Below are 15484 nucleotides of genomic sequence, written 5' to 3' on the forward strand. Positions count from 1 at the left end.
TTGTCTAAGACACAGGCAAATGAAGAGAGCAAGAAGTGGATCTAAGCTGCTAAATCAATTTAGTGACTCAAAACTACTTTCATGTGCAGAGAACCACTCAGTTTCATTTTAATAATAGCATGTTTCTATTATAGTTGTATTAATTGTCAGGTGGAAGGGAGTTGGAAATCCCAGAAATAAGGGTTGAATGATTTAATAGCCTAACTACACAAACAGCAGTATCTTCTCTAGGAGATTCAGTATGAAGAATATTGTTTACTGAGTTATGGTAACTTGCAAGGTGAGTGAAATGTCTCTGCTTGCTCCTTTACCAAGGAACTTCAGCTTCTTTCTTAAGATAGCTTAGCAGGGTCTGTTTTTTTTTCTTTAATCTTTATTCCCATTTATGTTGAAGTTAAGTGTCCTGTGTCTTCTAATTATTGAAATTTAATCTCTTAATTTATTTTTGCCTGCAAAAGATCATACCATCATAATAGAAGGTCTTTGGCTTTAGTTAATGATTTTCAGGCTCAGACTCATGTCCCAGCTGCTGCACTGAGGCTACAGTGTGTCTACTATTTTTTTCAGATACATATAGCGTATTACCTGTCTCTATTACTGATACAATAAAACAAGCTTTAGTGTTGTTGACTGATTTTAGGTTCTTCAGTGCTGTAAATCAGCATTGATTCATGGTGCATGTGAATGATTGGACTGGATGTGTAAGAAGACTTGCTAAAAGTGAACCTAAAAAAAAAAAAAAAGATAATGCTGTGGCATGCATGTAGATGGGGATGAATGCAAGGCATTCCAAAGAAAGGCTCTCTTCTAGATTTTAGGTCACTTGTCCCTTCCTCTTGACCTATTTACAACCTTGTTTAGTGAAGTTTAGTAAGCGCTATATTGGGCTTCCTTGGCGTCCTGTGATCCCTTATTTTCTTATTTTCTTATATAAATAATATAAACTTATTTTCTTGCCTGAAACCAATGTTTTCTGAAATTCAGACCTTTTTTTTTTTTTTTTTCATGCAGCTTCATTTAGCTAGTGAGGCTAAATGCATGTCTTCCTGTTGTTTTGCTTTCCATTAAACCAACTACAGGCACTGTGTTTTCTGTCTCACCCTGGTTTATGCCGTGAAAGGTGTGTAGATAAATGAGCAGACTTCCTACCTTTTTCATCAAATCCATCACTCTCAAAACTTCTCCTTGCTGTACGTGTTATTGCACACCTGTCTGTGCAGTCCCACACATATAAATACATATGTTCTCAGATGGGATGTTCTTAAGAATCTATTGTTTTGTGTGAGGCAATATAGCAAGTAGGTCAGGAAAAGATTTTTTTTTTTTTTAAGTTAAGAAGGAGAAACAAAAGAGGCACTTCTAAGCTAATTATTATTTTCAATTTTTTTCTGCAACTGTCTGCAGAAATTTATTTCAAAAAAAAAAAAAAGTTACTCCATAGTTAATTCAAATATTCTGTGAGTCATTGTAACAAAACTTCTCTGTCCTGGGTTGTCCTATGTGCTGTTCTGCTAGGATACATATGCCATGTATATATGTATATTTAAAATGCTTTTTATTAAAACACTTTAGTTGTATTTTCTATTCAGACTGAGTTTCTGCCTTGCGTTTTATCTGTCTGGAGGTAGGTGGGAAGTGAGTGCATTTACATTAGCATGATAACATTATATATGTACTTTGTAAAACAATGCAGAAATAAATCATAGAGCTAGATTTACAACTGAGGAAAACTGAAGAAATCATGGTGTCATACAGATTATCCAGTTGCAGTTCGCTATTAATGTAGACAAAAAGCAAGAGCAGCAGTTTGAATTATTTCTTTTAATTGGTTTTGGTCCATGGCTGTGTTTCTTCAACAGTAGAGAAGATTTGGTAGGTAGCAGCAGTCAGCCAGGAAACAACTTGGAAATCTAATTTTATGTGACTTTTAACCCAATTGGCAACTTGGTCATTGTCATGGAACTGAGTAGGATCCACTAGGGTACAAGCGACTTCACTTCAAAACAACCTGATTGGAATGATTTCTTTTGTCACACTACTAGATGTGACCTTACATCCCAGCGGATTGTTATGTTCTGTGTGACTGACTTCCTCCCTCTCCCTTTGTGCACGTGTGCATAGTTAAGGATTCTGTCTATTAGACCAACCAAGTAAACATTGTTTGCCTTTTGGGAACAGAAATATGACAGTGGCAGAGGACTGCAGTTGCTCCCTGTCACTTTTGGGTTTTTTGGTTTACCCTAAAGATTCTATTTCATTTGATGGAAGAAAACATTTTTTTTTTTTTTCCCCTAGAATGAGATATAATAAGGCAATAGTTATAAAACTTGCTTTGGCAGAATTTATTTTAATTAGAATCAAAGTTATCAAGTTTAAAGAAAAGTTAAATGGTCTTTGCTTCTTGGAATTTTTTGAACCTGTGGAATTTTGTGCTTTCACATTCAGTCAAGTTAAATCCTCGCAGTAGAATTTGTCAGTTTTATCCTGTGTGTGAATACACTTCTTTAGTTCTGATTGTCATGCTATGAGTTTTCCTTTAACCACAGGGATTTGGGTATGTAATTTCTGTCAAGGTTTTTTTTTCCAGCTGTTGTAATTTGCTGCAAAGTTCTTTTGGTTGGCATCATTTTGATCATAACTCTAACAGAGCTCATGCAGCTGTTCTCTCTACTTGTAAATGCCACAGTAGTGAATTTTGGGTTCAAAAATTGTATAACTTTCACTATTCTGTAGTCTGGTAGTGGGAAGCACATACACAAAATGATTCCTGAGCGTACTTAACTGAAGGTAAGGAAAGATTTTTATTGCTAACCTAGACTATCCTGTTAACTCAAGCTTAAATCTTCATTGTTCCCCTAATGAAAGTGTTGTAACCATGTATGGACAGATGACGGTAATTTTGTAGAAGTGGATGTTATTTTACACAATTTCATCCTTCTCCTTAGGATCTGCTAATCAAAATTTATTTTGATTATTTAAATTTCTTTTCTTCCTTATACTACTCCTCTCTGTAGAGGCTCAAGAATGTGTGATCTTCATACTAGATTCACAACAAATTTTATTCTGTAAGAACTACCAGAAGTGTTATCTGTTTGTTTTTTTTTTTTTTTGTGGACAAAGTTCTTATTCAATACATTTGCCTTAAATAAGACACTTCCACTTGTTTGGCTCCTAGCTCATGCTTATGTCAATTATAAACTTCTGAACAGCTTTCATACTGTCAGATTTCTAAATTTTGGGGCTATTTTATTTGTGTTTTTATGTAGTTGAAGATTAGCATATAAGATTTCCAATACTCCGAAGAGGAGACTGTAATAAAGGTCTTAAATGGCAGAGATTTTTTTTTGCAGAATTTTTGCACAATAAGGGGAAGATAAATGCAGTTTTCTGTATTACACATCAACAGTGTGGATTTTCAACTTTCTAAGCTTTTCATATCTGTTGGGAAATTGTCATACAATAGTACGAAAAAACAGAATTATCAAAAGTTAAAAGGTGCCAGAATTGAGACAGTATAGAATAGACTGCTGATACTTCCTGTGCTACTTGAAAGCAATATGTGGTTCAAGGCATTAAGAAAAAACTAGGATTACTTTTTTGATCTTTTAAAGAAAATAAAGCAGCAACAGTGAAGTTGTCATTAAAGTATACAGCTAAGGAGAAAAATTAAGAACAAATATCAAGATATCTAAACATTTTTCAATCAAAATTCGGAACAGGCTATTCCAGATGCTTGGTGAGCTCTTTCCCCAACATTATGTAATCAAAAAAGACATACTGGTATTTACCAGTACCAGCTCAATTAGAGTGTATAAAAGAATGAGTGCCTCATTAGGATTTGGGTATTTGAATAATTAGTCTAACTGACTTATAGTGTAATAAAGAATAAAACAGTGGTAAATTGTCTGAGTAGAATGCACTGTTAACACTAAATGTGGCAGAATAGGCTTATTTTTCCCCTTGATATTGAAGCAGTTCAGCAGAAATTAAAAACTCTTATTTTTCATAAGGCTGGGGGTAGTTTTTATCAATAGACTGGTTAATTTGTGAGGGATATATTGATCATACTGCTTCGGGATATAAAATAATTGCCATTACAGTTGGAGGAGGATGTCTGTCCCTCTTGTGGTACAGCAGTTTATGTACACTGTGGGCTTTTCTGTCTTAGGAAGTACCAGTTACAGGTCACTGCCTGAAGCAAGGTGACAAATGGGGGTTATCATATATTAAGTAATCTGCACTGTCTAGTGTGAAAGTATTGTTCAAGGCGAGGAAAGCTCACAGTAATCTATTCATCAGTTTTTGTACTGATATCATTTGAGTTCTTTAACCTTGTTAGATTTTTTGGTTTGCGCGAAGAGGAATAGAGCAAAATAACTGCTCATAAAAAACAAGGACATATGTGATTAGATTTACATTTAGAAATCTGGACAATTTTGGCTTCTCAACACTTTTACTCACAACTCCTGCTCAGTGGGAGTAAAACACAGCAAACAAGCACTTAGTAAGAAGGCTACAAAGAACGCACATTATCCTCTGCTATCCAAAGGATTCCCTTTTCCTTCTCTTTCTATCTGAGAAGTAAATATTTCTACTTTGATTTTGTTTCTCAGAATTTGGTCTTGCATTGTAACTGCATCAAAATTCCCCACAGCTGAGCAGGTTTATTCCCATTTTCTAGCTTGAGTTTTGTGACACTTCTTAGTTCTTGTAGTTACTGGTAGAAAGATGATCTAGTACAAACCATGGCAATTTATAGTGTATGAAACTTTTAAATTTGGTTTTAGGTAATTTGATATTTCATGAAGAGTTTGTCTTCAGAATTTGAATTAGAAATGTCTCTATCAGTTGTTCCTGGCTTTTTTTTTTTTAAAGTTATCAGTTTAAAGTATATTTGAGTAGTTATATCAAGTGAAAATTGAAAATTAGTTATGTCCTAAGTGTCTTCTTCAGTTTCAAAATTGTTTCCATCAGTGTTTTTTTTAAGCTGCAGAAGAGTCATATGTACAAATAGTAATTTCATATTCTGAAAGGCAAAGTGGACTGAAATGTTGTTGTAAGCATAATTCTAGCGCTTGAAAATTCTAAAATTAATACAGATAAAAAGAATATAGCTATAAATTTCTTCAGCACAATCAGTTTACACAAGATATCATAATAAACCTTATTTTTTTAATATTTGGTTAGTGTCATGACTACAAAAAGTGCTACAGAAACAATTTCTGCATCTGTTCAAATGACTTTGAAAGTAATATTTATTGCCTTATGTAACACCTAGTCACAACATACTATTGAACAGCACTGTTCCTACCTCTTTACTTAACCTCTCCTCCTCAGGAGCTTATTTCTCAGTACTGAATTTTGTTGAGTAACATCAAAATGAATAGTGGAATTATGATTTTGATTGAATTTGATAGGAAAATCTGGTTGAACTTTATAATGTCCTTATAGTGAGGTGTAGCAGTTGTTGAATAACATTAAGTCTATCTCACCAGTCCTTCAGTATTTGCACTCACACTCTAATGCCATTATTATGTATTTGAACATAGGAAAGAAACTCCTGAATTCCTGTGCTTTTGTTTATACTACCTATAAAGAATACGTGGTTATAGAAACCTTCATTACATTTCATCATTAGACATAGAAGAGTTATCGTAAAAGAATAGTTATTGATTAGCCTGGTGATTCTGTACGTAGGCTGTCAGTGTTGTTTGCACAGGTTTAGTTGTTTGGGTGTATTTTAGAGTTCAGTACTTACTGTGGTAATGAGAAGGAGCTGCTGATTATAGTCTGTAGAGAGATCCCTTATGGAGCATCTAGTTTGTTCCCTTTTGCTATCACAGACTTACAGTATTTATCAATACCATTGTGTTATTCTTGCTTCAGACTAATTAGTGGATGGAACACAGTTGAAAAGTGATGCTGTGCTTCTGAAGAGAAGTAGTTTTCTCCTGCTAAAAACGGGGATTGTTTTCTATATTTCTACTGTTTTTGTGTCCCTGCTATCTACACTTTTCTGGATCAATTGTGCATGGTATCTAATGTGCTATTTCATATTGTTTTTCTTATGCCTGCTGGTTCATAACTCTTAATAGCCATTCAGTCGAAACATAAGCTTACTAGCTACTGTAAATGTGTTTTCTCTCAGAAAGCATTATCTGTGTGGTTCTTTTGTGTAAGAACTGATGAATCCACTCTGCACAGTATTATTTTAAAAATAATCAGGATCTACTGTGGTCTGGGTTTTTCGAAGCATACTGACTGCCTTTATTTCAATATCTCTAGCAAATTTTGTTTCTTGTCAGAGAGATGGTTTTAAAAACAAGAATCGAGGAGCCATGGGTTATTTGACCAAGCAGCCAAATATACATGTGCTCCTTTAGAAGGCTGTTCATCTAAATATTTCATTGTTGTTAATTAAACTAATGTTGAGCAGTTGTTGAGGAACATATTGGGCTGACCTTAGAAACATCAATACCACTAGGTAAGAATTCTTTATTTTGTTTTGCAGTTAGTGGCAGAGGTTAAAAAAAATGACTAGAATGATATTTTTTCCATCTCTTATAAAAACAAATAATGCAGATACTGTGACTGCAAGTGGGTCTGAAATCAAGTTACATTCATTGCTTTCTGAGTGTTAACATACAGCATGAACAGAAGTTAACTTTGTACTGAATTTACCCTAAAAGTCTGAAATGATAGCATATATGCGTTGCAGATGTAGAATTAACAGTTGCAAACTGCAAACGTAGCGTTTCAAATGGATGATTGAAAATTCTTACTGAAAACTGATAAGAAAGAAGGCACAGTGCATCTAGTTGTGTGAGAATAAAATCTGGTAGACCTCTCTCATGTTCAGGGAGAAACTTGCTGGGTATGCTTTCCCAATCTGATGGTGAGTACTATAGTCTTAGAGCACGCTTTCTGTCTCATTTTACAGATTTGGGAGCTAAGGGCATATAACTGCTCTTGCTTGGAATCCTTCCAGGTTACAATGAGCTTGAATTTGCTTTGCTCATTTCCCTCTTTCCCTGCTAAAGCATGTTTGAATTTTATCATGAGGTGGTCTTAATGCCCTTTAGAGATTAAAAAAATAAATCACCGAAATGTGACCTTCACGTAGCTATTGCACTTAACAGGTTAAATTCACTGAACTAACTCGATGCATACCTTTTAAGCATCCCCATCTACTGACCCACATATCTTACCTACCTACACAACAGCAAAAAGGCCTGAAAAAGTATTTAATTGCTATTTATGCTTGGGGCTCATTATAACTGTAAGTGAATTTAATGGCCTACAGGGCAAAACGGTTTAGATGTTATATGGCACTATATTCCCTAAAATAATATTTTTAAGACACTGCAATGTCTTAAGCTTCACTGCTTAACAAAACCATGAAGTCCAACTATTTGACCTGCTGGCCATTGACACACCAGACACATTTTGGTATTTTAAATGTTTTTGGGAGTTCGGAGAAAGACCATAACAGTTTTTAAAAAACAACACAAACAAAAAAAAGCATATGCATTCAAAAGAATAAAGTTAGAATTAGAAATACATAGATCTCCCTCCAACCCTGGTGAAATAGCAGCATTAAATACTGACCAGACAGGCTGGCAAGGGTTTTGTGGCTATTTTTAAAAATTGTTTGGAAACAGAAATGCTGAGGAACTAACAGGCTGACTCATGTTCTCCCCCTGCCATCAGAGGGGTTTCCATAATGTTTATCAACATGGTAACTGGCATTTCATATACTACATGTACTGCACTATATGTATATAAAATCTATTAGGAATATCAATCAAGAGTGAGGGGAAATAATGGTGGAGGCTGGTTGGTGATTTTGAAGAATTGCAGCAGCTTTGATATCTGAGTCATAAGATGCATTATACTTTATGTTAGCATTTGAAAAACCAGAAACCTAGAAGCAAACCAATGGAGTGAAAATCCATTGAAACAGAAATATCAATTAACTCGTGTAAGCATATCAGTCCCACTGAAGAACTAGACTTGCTGAGAGAACAGAGGAAAATCAACATCGAAAAAACATGGGTACTCCTATCATTATCCTAGGTAAGTGATATTTCAGTCAGATTATACCCAATGTCATTGCTGTTACCCAAGGGCTTTCATGAAATAATTTTTTTTTTTTTTTTTGAATTTTGTTCTGTCAGCCTTCATTTCTACTACTCTCTAATTTTGGAGGCGTTATTGTGCTTGGTCATGTGAATACTATAGTGCTTACCTGACAGACATGGACATACAGATGTGCTTACTGCAATTAAATATGACTTTAAAGTATTTAAACTTCAAAAAAAAACCTTGAAATTCAACAGCAATCCTAGATCAGGCTAGGAAGATCAGGAAGTGTCACTGCTTGTAGGTAGATAGATGGTTCATATTATGTCAAGCAATTCTGCAGACTTGATGTAGGCATACACGTAGATTTTTTTATTATTTCTTTGGTTCCCCTACCAGCCTCTGTGATGTACTGCTGGCTTTGAGATCTGTTTGAAGATATGATGGGTAGTGATTTGGGTGCTTGCCCCTTCTTCCTTCTGTTTTTAAAAGCAAGCAACCTTTAAGTGTTTGGCAAAAGCCATGACAATTGGAGGTGCTCACCTTTACCTTTATTAACATTCAAGTTTTGAACAGAGGTGGGATAGACTTCTCATGGAATCTGCCAGGCAAGCATTTTGCTCTAATTGTGCTCAGTAGTGAATAATTACAAAAATAATAGAAGTGCTGAAATACTTTCCTCAGCTTCCAGCAAAATATAGCTCAGAAAAAACTGTGAGCCAGAAGTTCGTGGATTTAGTAGCTCCAGACTGTTTTTCTTTCTCCGTGAATTTGTGCATTTAAAACAATAAGTTGAGATATCTGTCTGACATACAGATGTAGGGTACACCAGTAGTAGCTTCGTTCCATCTTATTTTGTCAGCTTTTTATATTTGTAATTACAGTTACAGTTCTTGTTTTAATGCACATTTATAAACTGTACCTTTTTATTTTGAGGTAAAAAGAGAGCAAAAAGAACTGTTAGCATCTGGCAACCACACCTTGATTCATTCTAGCCCCCAGAGTCTTGGTATGGTGCATTAATTTTTCAGTTTGTAATTTGCCAGCTGCATTTAATGGAACCAATTTTCATTACATCTGTTCTATGGTTCAAAGAGCTCTTTAAGTTGCCAAAGGGGGCCAGCTTCACACAGATTCAGAGAGGGTGCTAATACACTGTATCTTGAAGTATTAGATAACTAGGGATGGTTTTATAGCAAACAGATTATTTTCAGAGGCAAATTCTATATTCATGACTTACTACTAGTAGAATTCAAATTTAAACTGCCTAAGTTTCTTTCTCAGGGGCCATATTTTTTTATCATTTTCTTCATAATACCCACTGATTACTTATCTTTTCAATAATCAGTATTTTTCTATTTATTAGTGAAAGACATCACTACACATGAATAAATCCTGTTTTTAAATTAAAAATGCTTTAGAAAACCTTTTTCATGGAATACTAAGGAATGCAAAAAAATAATTCTGTATAGTTTTCAGCTCTAAGACAGACATTTTTATACTGAAACAAGCTTGCATTACCAGAAAACTCTGTACATGTTGTGCATAATTTTAATCTTCATAAAATGTATAGCAGTTCCATAGTATTAAATTTAAGTTTCCAATTGACAGCAACTTTCAATGAAAAGGTTTTTCCTCATGGGCTGAAGAAAATTTGAAATGTTCTACTACACTTTGAAGTTCTAAAGCATCAGCCATATGAGAATTATAAAGCATTAATCCCGAAGAGTTTCCACCTGACAGTCATGAAATAGCGTACCTGTGTGAAAAGTGACTCAGTTTTACTTCCTCGGGCGATACTTTTCTTTTTTTCCGCTGCTTCAGAAATATTATGCATCATGTCGTAGTGAGAAGATGGCCTTGGAATGACTAGATCCTTTTGAAATCACCGAAGTCTACAGTATCACTCTATTTATCTAAGACATTTCAATGACATTTAGGAAAGTTGTTTATACTGAAAGTTTTATTCTAGTTTGATAAGCGATGGGAAAGTTGCTCCAGAAATGTAATCAAGAACTTATTTCCACTTTATTGTTCTGAATAGTTTTTTTGTGCAGATAAAAAAAAACATTTTAAAAAACACCAGAAGGAGCAACATTGTAGTAGAAAGAGTTCATAGGTAATTTAAGAACATTATATATAAGGTAATGTGTACAATACTCCCTTATGTAGTAGTTGATTTACTCTTCAGTATCCGGGGGACTGTCTTCGAGTGATTTGAGTCAGGATCAGGGCCTGAAACAACAGGTTTTAATTTTAGGAAGTCTGTATTTTCTTTTCTATGAAGCATTTCTTTGTTTTTCTCAAAGGACAAAGTCACACACTTGCTGTGCCCCTCAGACTTCAGTAATAATCTTGTTCTGCTTCAAGCAATTATGTTTGAAGATTCCAACTATTTTTCTAATATGTTGCATATATTTCTCTTTTTTAAGAGAGAATTCTGAGGAAGATCTTGTCACTTGATTTGTATCAGATTCAGTCAGAAGTGAAGCAGGAAATGTGTATTCATGACTGCATAATAATGGAGAGTTCTAACATAGGTAGTTAAGTTTCAGCATTTTCAGCAATATGCTGAAGACAGCAAGGGACCTGTCTCCCTGCACAAGCAAGATCAATCACAGGCTTGCTGTGTAGCCTCCACTTAGGCTTTACATTGGTTGTTTATCTTTCTACATTTTGGGTACTAAAAATGCATTTCCTCTTTCTGGATAAGGGGGGAAAAAATCAGTCTTCCAAGAATTCTCATCTTTAATCTTTAGTCTTATTCTTATTGTATGGAAACACAAGAAAGGAGCCTTAGCATTTATTATGTGCTCTGGCAAGCAGCAGGGCAGTGACACTTCCCCAGCTCCTGTCTCCCCTACTTTGTTATATCCTGAGTTAATGATCACATTTACATTTTCCAAAAGTAAGAACAAATCCTAATAGTGGCTGGTGCAAATTTTTTGTCACTGAAATGATGTGAATGAGAATTTGAATATGAATTACCCATTATGAGGTAGCATTACAATGCTTGAAAGGCTGGGGATGGCAGAGAAGAGGGTTGAAAAAGGATACTTGCTCCATTTCTGATGGTTTTTGTACAGGTATCATTAGCATTTAAAATACAGGTCATTTTTCCAAGGAATAAATTCCTGTCAGTAAGCACAAGTCGTTGGTAGATCATCTTGGTTTGTTTATTTTCACATTCTGAATAAAGCCAGAATATTTGGTAACATCAAGGTTTTGACACCCCACCTTGTCCTGAGAATTGGCTTTAATGCCAAAAGGCAGCCTTAAGAAACTCCAGCCAGTCTCTCACCGACTTTAATTTTTTGTCTCCGAACTGGTTTTACTTCAGACACAAAGAAGATTCCAGTTCAGCCTTTTCATAGAATCCATAACTTTTTCTGCAGAAAGCAGTAGGTTCAGAGTACAGAGGGATCACCTCTGTCATCCTGAGTTTGAACAGATGCAGCAGTCGTGACAAAGAGACAGACTGAATTAAATGTTGAAGATTCCAGTCTACAGATAGAGTTTTGCCTATAGTGACATCATAGAATATCAATATAATAATATAACTTCTAGTGATATCTCAGCAAATCAAAATCTAACCTTAAACATTTGGTTTCAAATCAATTTCCCCTCGAATATTGATATAGTATTGAGCTGTTTTTCTTTTCCTTACAGAAATAAGGATTATTTTTTTCACTAAAGAATATATTATAGCATTAGACATTTGATATACTGTTAATTGAATGTCTAGCAGCCTTGCTGACAAAGCATGAAAGGAATAGAAAGTTATGAGTATTTGTTCTGGGTAGGACTACTAAATTCTAGGAAGAAGTATTCTGGATGAGTAAATAAACAGAAACTGAGATAAGAGCACTACTGAAAATAGTGTTCAGAACATATGAGCTCTTTGTTTTTATTTATTGTGTATTCTGTTCTCTACTGGAGCTGCCTAGTTTGTAGAAATATGCGTTGATAATTTATGAGGGAGAAAAACGTATGTTAACCAGAAAAGACTTATCTAGTGAATATATGTTGCTCACTGTGTGTTTATGATCTAATGCTTCCTTGGGTGCTTTGTCTCTTATCCAAAGTGTGTAAGTTTAGAATATATGTAGTATTCTGAAATGCAGTGTTTGTTTTTTGGCAGTACAGGCCTGACTGTGCGCTGATCAGAGCATATTCCACGTACTGACTTTCTATGGCCTATATTGATTCTTTTTTTAACGTAACTTTATGATCTAAATAAAGACCAAGGCCATTGTACTGTCAAAATCAAGATGGGGAAAGCTGAAAGAAATAAGTAAAAATAACTTAGATTGTTGTCTGATGCTACTAATCAATCAAAACTTGCAACAGTTTCTTATAAATAGATATATTGCATTTATTGAATCTCTATTGTTAACTGGGTAGAGTGGCATAATAAAAGGTACCAGAGGGCCTGTAGTGCAGAGCCTGAATTTTAGGCTCTCCTTCCTCCTTTCTGCAGAAGTCAAAGCTAACTGCTAACATGCGGTGGTGTTTCCTTTTTGGGTTTTTTTTTTCCACTTGGCCTAATCTATCATTCCATGCCTGCAGCTATAGAGTGCTTTAAGGTGAGGAATCAATAAGAAAAAGTAGGTTTGAGTTTTAAGGTTTAGACTGTAAATTAAATGTTGTAATTACTTTATCTTGATTAGACAGTGGCCTGTTCTGTACTTGATGTGAGGAGGGGAGGGTGGGGAAGTGAACAGACAGGTGGAAACATTATTTATCCCCTTTGTGACATACCATAATATTTTCTTGTATTTTCTGTGTAGAGCAGTCAGCTGGCTTCAAATCTTTGAGGCTTAAATTCTGCAGTTGCTATAAAGTACTAAAATCTTCTAGAGAAAGAATGTTCTTGGTAAATAGAAATGAATGACTACCAGAGATTTGCAGAGAACTTGAGAATTTTAGGTATATGGGATTATATGGGGATGTTTCAATGTCTAATTTTGTACTAAGATGCAAAGATTTCAACACTTATCCTACTTCAGGTGCCTAAGCTTCATCAGTTTGTCCAAAGTTAATATATATACATTGTGGAAATTAAAAATGCTCAAAAATATACAGTAACACTATGACATCTAAACTGTATATGTTGTAAAATAGACAGATGTGTAAGTTGCTGGTGGGATCCAACCAGTGTTTTGACTTGAATTCTTTTGTATATGTTAGTGTGTTGTTTTTTTTTTTTTTTAAAAACAAACAAACAAACAAACAAAAAAAGAGTACCTTACAGGTATCTGGGTCATTTAACAGTTGTGATAGGAATCTACTTACTCATGGAAGTTTCTTTGTTTTATTTCAACCTTCTCTTCCACACTTCTTATTTTCTTTTGAGAAGCTGTGATCACTATCAGCTTGAAATCACCTGTGAACTTGGTTAGTATGGTAAATCATAGGATGGCTTGGGTTAGAAGGGACTTCAAAGATCATCTAGTTCTAACACTAGCCATTGGCAAGGATGCCAAGCCCTAGATCAGATTGCCTGGGGCCCTATCCAGCCTTTTTTATACAGTCCATAATTCTGTTGAGGTCCCTTTGGATGACGTCCCTTCTTTCTGTTGCATCAACTGCACCACTTGGCTATGTTATCTGCAAACTTGCTGAGAGTGTGCTCAATCCCATTGTCTGTGTAACTGATGATGATGTTAAAGAGCACTGGTTCTAAGACCAGACATCTGGAGGACACACAGTGTCTTCTGTCTGAACATAGTCTTTGACTGCAACTCTCTAGCTCTAGCCACCCAGCCAGTATCCACCAAGTAGTCCATCTTCTGAATCTTTATTTGTCCAATTTAGAGATAAGGATGTTGTGTGGAATCACTTCAAAGAATTTCAGCTTGTCCACCAATCGCTCCTTTATAGGAGACCACTAAATTCATTGGGTACAATGTGATGCCTTGGTGAAGCCATGCTGGTTGTCTTGAATCACTTCTTTGTCTCATGTGTACATTAGCAGAGTTTTCAGAAGGATCTGTCCTAAGTGCTTTCCAGGCACAGAGGTGAGGCTCACCAGTCTGTAGTTCTCTGGGTCTTCCTTTCTACCTTTCTTGAAAATGGGAATGGGAATGTTGTTTCCCTTTTTCCAGTCGCAAGGAACTCTGACTGCAACAGACTTTGAATATGATGAAAATACAGTAATTTCTGTATTTTAGCCCAATGTATCTTCAGATAATCTGTTTTTACATGCATATTTCTGAAAGAAATATGACATCATCAGTATGCCAGATGACTGGTCTTAGCCAGTCCAAGGAGGACTGACTTGAGGAAGTTTAAGCTTTACATACATCTGCAAAACTGAACTCTAAACCTTACTATTTATTTTTCTTTAACCTAATTTATTTCTTGAGAAAGTTTTATTTTGCAGAATCTGTGTTATATAAACCAACATTTTATTGTTTTTACGGTAAAATTAACCTAGAAAAAAATTGAATTATGCAAGCGATTTTCAAGGCATTGGAAGCAAGTACACTATTTCTAAATCGTTTGCTCTTTCTTTCAGCAGAACTTACCTTCAGTTACAATTCACTCTTTTGGTATTTCATGTAACCTCTAACTGCTTCAAAACTGCTAATGCTGATCATTTTCAGTACAACAGGCGGAGTTTTATTAGTCCTGCTATTTTTAAGGCACTTAAGTTTTCTAAATAGTCTTCAGTATACTTTCCTTCCCAGGACTTTCTTATGACTCCTTTCTCATCAAGTGCCATTATAAGAATCTGTTGTCCATTTTTATTTTGTCAGTCCAAAGTGAAACAAAGCTTGCTTTTGCAAGTTTTTCTTCCTTTTAGTGAGTTATCCGCTATTTCCTCTCAGCTTTCATTACTACTCCCCTTGTTCCTTGTGGCCTGAATGCAATCTGGTCCTCTTTCATACCTTTCAGAACACATTTTTTTTATACCATACTTGATACTGTTGTTGTCTCTCTTTAAAGAATATGCTCTTCTGAAAATAATGTTTGGTTACCTGTGTTTTTCCAGCTTTAATTTCTTTGATGCTTCAAGTTGGTTTTGGAGCACAGAGTAAGCTACAAAAGTGAAACCACAAAATTCACAGAAACCACAGGTCCTTGGAGCAAGATTTCTCCTCACTTAAGATGAGGATGTTATTGTTGTTGCTATCATAACTAGTTGCTTTTGTTTCCTTTGTGCATATGGAATGAAATAATTTTTTCAGTGATGTCTAAGATACTTACCATGTGTTTTTTGTTAATATTTTAATAAATTCACATTTTTCATGAATGTGTTTAAATGGGTATGACAACAGTTGTCTTCCTATGTTTTCAGTTGTTAAGGCAATAGCATCTAATCAACTTCTAATTATGAATAAAAGTTCAAGAAATCAATTTCTGCCTAGTAACTCCTTGGAGCTCACAGACTTTCTGA

At 35.1% G+C, this 15484-nt stretch overlaps 1 long non-coding RNA gene across 1 annotated transcript in view; it reads left to right on the forward strand.

Moving 5' to 3' along the window:
* LOC128080738 (uncharacterized) overlaps positions 1-15263 on the forward strand; it is a 216288-nt gene extending 201025 nt beyond the window's left edge. Inside the window, exon 8 of the long non-coding RNA XR_008206864.1 lies at positions 15080-15263. This is a non-coding gene — a long non-coding RNA (uncharacterized LOC128080738). The remainder of the gene's footprint in view (positions 1-15079) is intronic.
* The last annotated feature ends 221 nt before the right edge of the window (positions 15264-15484 follow it).

The sequence above is a fragment of the Tympanuchus pallidicinctus genome, unplaced genomic scaffold, assembly GCF_026119805.1.
Source record: "Tympanuchus pallidicinctus isolate F22 unplaced genomic scaffold, pur_lepc_1.0 scaffold2, whole genome shotgun sequence".
NCBI lineage: Eukaryota > Metazoa > Chordata > Aves > Galliformes > Phasianidae > Tympanuchus > Tympanuchus pallidicinctus.